Below are 7,879 nucleotides of genomic sequence, written 5' to 3'. Positions count from 1 at the left end.
TGTACTGACGGGATGAATCCTTTTGGCGATATGAGCAGCAATCACAGCACATGGCCGGCGCATCTATGGATATATAACCTGGAAATGACATTGACATTTACTTTCAGCTACTGGTAGAAGAACTGCTGACAGTGTGGATAGATGCGTCATGTGCCGACCAAACCCTACCCACGATCTGAGTCGTGCTTTCTGTTGTCCAGAACCCAAACCCCACGGATCGTACGTCTGCACCGTTGGATGCTCCCAGATCGAACGACGATCCTCATCCCTTTTGACAGCACATGTAGTTCCAATTGTAATTTTATTTTTATGCACAAAATGCACGTCATTCTCAAAAATGTCTTAAATATAGCTAACGATACCTGAAATGCGGCAGAAAATCAAACCCGTGGTATAATGGTGATTGCGTACCATGGAAATTTTTATGAGGCCTAACGATGAAGTTACCGGCCATAGGAGTTTTAATTGACACATCTCCTTTTGGAAACCATGATCCTTCATGTCAGATGCGCCGGTTTGGAAGGAGCGGTCATCAAAACTTGTGCCAAACTTTACCAATTTTTTTCCATGATCTCATGAGAGCATGCCACGGGCACACATCGATTTTGATGATGTCCGAACTCCATCTGAATTTCCTGTAACTAACATACCAACTAGGCCTACGCCAATGGCCGCACCTCACGGCCGAAATGTTTGAAACTTCTCCCCGCTTCTTGAACAAATGGATGAAAACTCACAAAGTGACACATAAATGATCTGTACACCTTCTTTGCTAGGTTGACCGTAAGGGGATATAATTGCTAGTATCATGCATGCCAACTAGGCAATTTTGATGAGCTGTCATAGAATTAAATGAAGAAAGAGAGGGTTAAGTATCATTTCATGAAACCATATGATAATAAATTCTATGCTACTATGTGTCATGCATGATAATAAATAAAGTACTACACGATACTACTCTATGGTACTATGCATTAGAGCAAGTACAATAGAGTGACATAAGCAGGCTATAAGGAATAAAATAATATATATGTGCTTATTAGTTGGAGGAAAGAGAAGAGGAGAGAGAAGAGAAGCGGGCTCTTGGTTAGTAGAGACAGCAGCAACATGAGACCCAAGACACTTTGTGAGGGTGTAAGGTGGGCTAACTATTGATAAACTAGTACATACTTAAAACTTATTATTGTACATGTGAGGGAGTCCTGGACTAAGGGGTCCTCGGCGTCCGGCCTATTAGCCATGGGCCGGACTGATGGGCTGTGAAGATACAAAGACCGAAGATTCTACCCGTGTCCGGATGGGACTCTCCTTGGCGTGGAAGGCAAGCTTGGCGACCAAATATGAAGATTCCTTTCACTGTAACCGACTTTATGTAACCCTATATCCCTCCGATGTCTATATAAATCGGAGGGCTAGATCCTTAGAGAAGAACAATCATAATTAGATAGGCTAGACTTCTAGGGTTTTAGCCATTACGATCTCGTGGTAAATCAACTGTTGTAACCCCCATACTCATCAATATTAATCTAGCAGGACGTAGGGTTTTACCTCCATCGAGAGGGCCCGAACCTGGGTAAACATCGTGTTCCCTGTCTCCTATTACCATCAACCTTAGACACATAGTTCGGGACCCCCTACCCGAGATCCGCCGGTTTTGACACCGACACATGTCGGCTAAGAGGTTGGATGTATATGACATGGCAACTTCTTATATCCGACCGTCGGCTATATTATTAACCATGCCCTTAGTGAGGTAGCTAGTATATCATAGACTAGCTAGTATCATACTCCCTCCTTTCCGGTTTATAGGGCTCAATTCAAAAATCTCACCAACCAAGGTAGATGGTGAGTGGTGGAATACTTTTTGTAGTTTGCAAATATACTCAATTAATGCTTTTGTTTTCCTCAAAAAATTATGTTTACCAATGTATTAATTGCAATACATGCATGCATAAAGTACATGCATTGGTTAACTTTCTCTTAATACTTGCATGCAATGATTTAATGCACCTTGGAATCTGAACATGTGATGGGGAACAACCAAATTTAGCCTTATAAAATGGAAAAACTAAAATTTTGAGATAAGCCTATAAACCGGAAAGGAGGGAGTATATATGCATGATACTAGTATATGCTCGGTAATACCTCCGTAATGCGCGCATGCATAGTATCATAAGTTAGTACTCCCTCCTTCCATCTATATAGGGCCTAATGCGTTTTTCAAGATTAACTTTGACCAAATATTAGAGCAATAATATATGACATGCAACTTACACAAAGCATACCATCAAATTCGTATGTGAAAGGATCTTTCAGTGATATAATTTTCTTATTATGCATGTCATGTACTATTAATCTTCTCAATAGTCAAAGGCGGTCTTAAAAAACACATTAGGCCCTATATAGATTGAAGGAGGGAGTATCTTCGGTTGCCTTATTAATTGCCATGCATGACACAAAGTAGTACAACATTTAATATGACACGGTATCATGATATGATACCACACCTTCTCTTTCCTCATTTATCTGTGTGCCACATCATCCAAAAAGTCTAGTTGGCAAGCATGATACCGCTTGATACTCCCATATTATGACCAGCCTTAGGGTGGCTATAGTGGGGGGTATAATAGCCGGTATCATGCACTCGAGAATAGCAAATATGATGATGTGGCAAAGAAGCAGTAACATAGGTAGATACTGTAACATATATAATAAATGCTATACTACTTTGTGGCATGCATGGCCATAAATACGGTCATCTATGATACTACCTCTGTTTCAGTTTACAAGTCCTACGCATATACCTAGGTTGCCAATTTTATCACCTTAATATAAACTATATAACACAAAAATTATACGGTTTGAAAATAGAACATCTGAAGTTTATATTGGTATATTTTTTTTAATATATGACTTGTATTAGGTTGTTCAAATTGACGACCTAGGGGCACGCGCACGCCCTGTAAACTGAGAGAGAGGTAGTATATAATACTCTACGATACTATATATATATATGCACTATGAAGGTACGTATGTAGTATCATACACTAGTATCATATGCATGATACTATGTATAGTATATGATACTCCCCACTATATAAGGCTAGTCATACTAGTGGTATCATAGCCGACGATGTCATGCACTTGGATATAGCAAGTATGCTGATGTGGCAAAGAATTAAATATATAGAGAGAGGGTTAGAGTAACATATAGGTAGATATCATATCATGTTAAATGCGATGCTAATTTGTGTCATGCATGGCAATAAATATGATCTATGATACTATACTCTATGTATTATACTATGCGCTATAATTAATTAAAGGTAGTATCATACACTAGTATCATATATATATATGCATGATACTACTATATGACACTCTCCACTATGAGTAGCCTAAGTATATATAGCCAAACTAAAACACCCACATGTAGTTGTAGTAGGGTTTTTGACCTTAATTATTTATATGCACTAAAATGCAATGCAAGGTAACTGCAAAGAATGACTTAAACATAGCAGACGACCTGAAATGGACCTGAACGATGTAGCTAGTAGCTAACGATTTGTAGTCTGAAGTGCCGCGTCTCCTATTGGAAACTATGATCCTTCTTGTGAGATGCTTCGGTATGGAAGGTGCGAGCACCAAAACATGTGACAAACTTTACCAAAAAAATTCCATGCAATTGTGAGAGCACGCAACAATGACAGAATGATTTTCGTTATTTGCCAAACTCTATATGCATTTCCTGAAATTAAAATACCAACAAGGCCTACGCCTCTGGCCCCACCCTGCGGCCAAACTTTTTGAAGTTTTTCCCCGTTTCTTGCACAATGAATGAAAACTCGCAAAGCGACACACAAATGGTCTTGCTAACATACACATGTAGTTGCGACTATATATACATACAAACTATATCTCTTTTTTGCATATTCAAAGTTTGAGATTGCTAGCGAGGCCTGCCGCCTGGTAAAATGTACCATAAAATCGAACCATAGGGTACAATCGTGATTTCTTACCGTGGAAAAAAATTGGAGGCCAAACGATGAACTCATGTTGTCATTCAATCAAAAATATGATGTTAGGTAATGTAAATGTTTTCAAATAGCACACGGTTCACTCAAGATAGCCATTTTTCCACTAAACCGTGGTCGATGCCCCCCTCTGCCACGCGCGCGATCTGAGTCGTGCGTTCTGATTGGCCAGAAGCCAAACACCATAGATCGTACGTCTGCACCGTTGGATTCTCCTTGATCGAACGATGATGCTCATCCCTTTCGACAGCCCCTCATCGTTCATGCAAATGTTTTAAAATAACGCCTCACAAAATAAATGATTTCAAATAGCACACGGTTTACTCATGAAAGCCATGTGCCTACCAAACCGTCGCCGGTGCCACCCTGCTGCGCGCGCGATCTGAGTCGTGTATTCTGATTGGCCAGAACTTAAACCCCACGGATCATACATTTGCACCGTTGGAGGCTCCTAGATTGGACGGCAATCCTTATCCCTTTCGACAGGAAATGCAGTCCAGCTAGGAATTGATTTATACGCCAAAATGCACGGTAAATGCCAAAAAATGTCTTACATATAGGACATGAGACCTGAAATGTGCCAGCAAATCAAACCCATGGTATAATTGTGATTGCTCTACATGGGAAAAATTTAGAGGCGAAACGATGAAATCATGTCTTCATTTCAAAATTAGTATGTCTTCATTTCAAACAAAATTATTCTCTTTGTGCACACGAGAGCCTAGAGGCAACTGTTTGCATAGGCCTTTCCGTGCGGCGACCGGGGATATTTTTCACCCTTTTCACCTAGGCCGCCAACATCCCCCACCGCCCGCCAGCATTTCACTCAACTAGTGCACCCAATCTCAATTGCCAGGCCCCCCTCCCCTAGATCCACAACAGAACCCTCTCTGGCGCTGCCATGCTCAGCCCGGCCATGTGCCCGCTCTTCAGCGTCAAGCCTACCTCCACTGTCGTTACCAACACGCGGCGACCCGCGCCTCGCCGTCCTTGTTTGCTCGTCGGCCACCCTCGAGCATATCGATGCTGTAACCCTCACCTCTCCTGTGGTCCGGCCGGGATTGCATTAAGAAGCATGTTAGTTACTGCTCTCCAATACGGTGAGGCATATTTCCTTGCAATGCCACTTCCTATTTCGTTCTGTATGTTCCCAAATTGGCTATAAAATAGCGGAGAGCGCATATATGTTCATTATCTACCTTCCTTACAACATATAAGTTGTATTTGTTCCAATAAGGTACTTCCTATTTACAAATCATGGGCACCCGAGTCACACAAACTTAACAAATTAGCCGTTGATAAGCCACAAGTATAGGGGATCGCAACATTTTTCGAGGGCAGGGTATTCAACCCAAATTTATTGATCCAACACAAGGGGAGCCAAATAATATTCTCAAGTATTAGCAGTTGAGTTGTCAATTCAACCACACCTGAAAGACTTAATATCTGCAGCAAAGTATTTATTAGCAAAGTAGTATGGAAGTAACGGTAATGGTGGCAAAAGTATTAGTAGTAGTTTTTGTAGCAATCGTAACATTGGCAACGGAAAAGTAACTAAGCGAAGATCAATATGTGAAAAGCTTGTAGACGATGGATAAATGATGGATAATAATGTCGGATGTGATTCCTCATTCAACAGTTATAAGATAGGGTGACACAGAACTAGCTCCAGTTCGTCAATGTACTGTAGGCATGTATTCTGAATATAGTCATACGTCCTTATGGAAAAGTACTTGCATGACATCTTTCGTCCTACCCTCCCGTGGCAGCAGGGTCCTATTAGAAACTAAGGGATATTAAGGCCTCCTTTTAATAGAGTACCGGACCAAAGCATTAACACTTTGTGAATACATGAACTCCTCAAACTACGGTCATCACCCGAAGTGGTCCCGATTATTGTCACTTCGAGTTGCCGGATCATAACAAATAGTAGGTGACTATTGACTTGCAAGATAGGATCAAGAACTCACATATACTCATGAAAACATAATAGGTTCAGATCTTAAGTCATGGCACTTGGGCTCTAGTGACAAGCATTAAGCATAGCGACATCAATCTTAGAACATAATGGATACTAGGGATCAAACCCTAAAAAAACTAACTCGATTACATGGTAAATCTCATCCAACCCATCATAGTCCAGCAAGCCTACGATGAGATTACTCATGCACGGCGGAGAGCATCATGAAATTGGTGATGGAGGGTGGTTGATGATGACGATGGCGACGGAGTCCCCTCTTCGAAGCCCCGAATGGACTCCAGATCAACCCTCCCGAGGAAGATTAGGGCTTGCCTGTGGCTCCGTATTGTAAAACGTGATGAATCCTTCTCTCTGATTTTTTCTCTCCCTGGACATGAATATGTGGAGTTGGGTTGAGGTCGGTGGAGTCCGAGGGGGCCCACGAGGCAGGGGGGCATGCCCCAGGGGGGCGCCCTGCACCCACGTGGATAGGGTGTGGGCCCCCTAATGCTGATTCTTTCGCCAATATTTTTCATTAATTCCCAAACGTGTGTCCGTGGATTTTCAGGTCATTCCGAGAACTTTTATTTCTGCACAAAAATAACACCATGGCAATTCTGCTGAAAATAGCGTGAGTCTTGGTTAGTTCCATTCAAATCATGCAAGTTAGAGTCCAAAACAAGGGCCAAAGTGTTTGGAAAAGTAGATACGTTGGAGACGTATCAACTCCCCCAAGCTTAAACCTTCGCTTGTCCTCAAGCAATTCAGTTGACAAACTGAAAGTGATAAAGAAAAATACTTACAAACTCTGTTTGATCTTGTTGTTGCAAATATGTAAAGCCGACATTCAAGTTTTCACCCAAGATTATGAACTAACCATATTCACAATAACATTTAGGTCTCATGTTTACTCATATCAATGGCATAACCAACAAGCGAGCAATAATAATAAATCTCGGATGACAACACTTTCTCAAAACAATCATAACATGATATAACAAGATGGTATCTCGCTAGCCCTTTCCGAGACCGCAAAACATAAATGCAGAGCACCCCTGAAGATCAAGGACTGACTAGATATTGTAATTCGTGGTAAAAGAGATCCAGTCACAGTCATACTCAATGTAAATTAATAGCAATGCATGCGAATGACAGCGGTGCTCTCCAATTGGTGCTTTTTATTAATAGGATGATGACTCAACATAAAAGTAAATAGCTAGGCCCTTCGCTAAAGGAAGCGGGGATTTGCAGAGGTGCTAGAGCTTGAGTTTTGTAACAGAGATAAACAATATTTTGAGTGGCATACTTTCATTGTCAACAAAACAACCAAGAGATCTCGATATCTTCCATGCTACACACATTATAGGAGGTTCCCAAACAGAATGGTAAAGTTTATACTCACCCACCACCAACAAACATCAATCCATGGCTTGTCCGAAACAATGTGTGCCGTCCAACTAACAACAATCTTGGGGGAGTTCTGTTTCCAATTATTTTTATTTGATTTGAGCATGGGACTGGGCATCCCGGTTATCGGCCATTTTATCATGAATGATGAGCGGAGTCCACCCATCGTGAGAATAACCCACCTAGCATGGAAGATATAAACAACCCTAGTTGATACATGAGCTATTCGAGCATACAAAACAGAATTTCATGTGAAGGTTTAGAGGCTGGCACATACAAATTTACTTAGAATGGTAGGTAAATACCGCATATAGGAAGGTATGGAGGACTCATATGGAATAACTTTGGGGTTTTATGGAAGTGGATGCACAAGCAGTATTCCCGCTTAGTAAAAGTGGACGCTAGAAAGAGAATGGGAAGCGACCAACTATAGAGCGACAATAGTCATGAACATGCATTAAGATTAATCAACAATGAA

Source organism: Triticum urartu, chromosome 7A (assembly GCF_056163025.1).
Source record: "Triticum urartu cultivar PI428250 chromosome 7A, HENAU_Tu73, whole genome shotgun sequence".
Lineage (NCBI taxonomy): Eukaryota > Viridiplantae > Streptophyta > Magnoliopsida > Poales > Poaceae > Triticum > Triticum urartu.
This window is presented reverse-complemented; position numbering follows the sequence as displayed.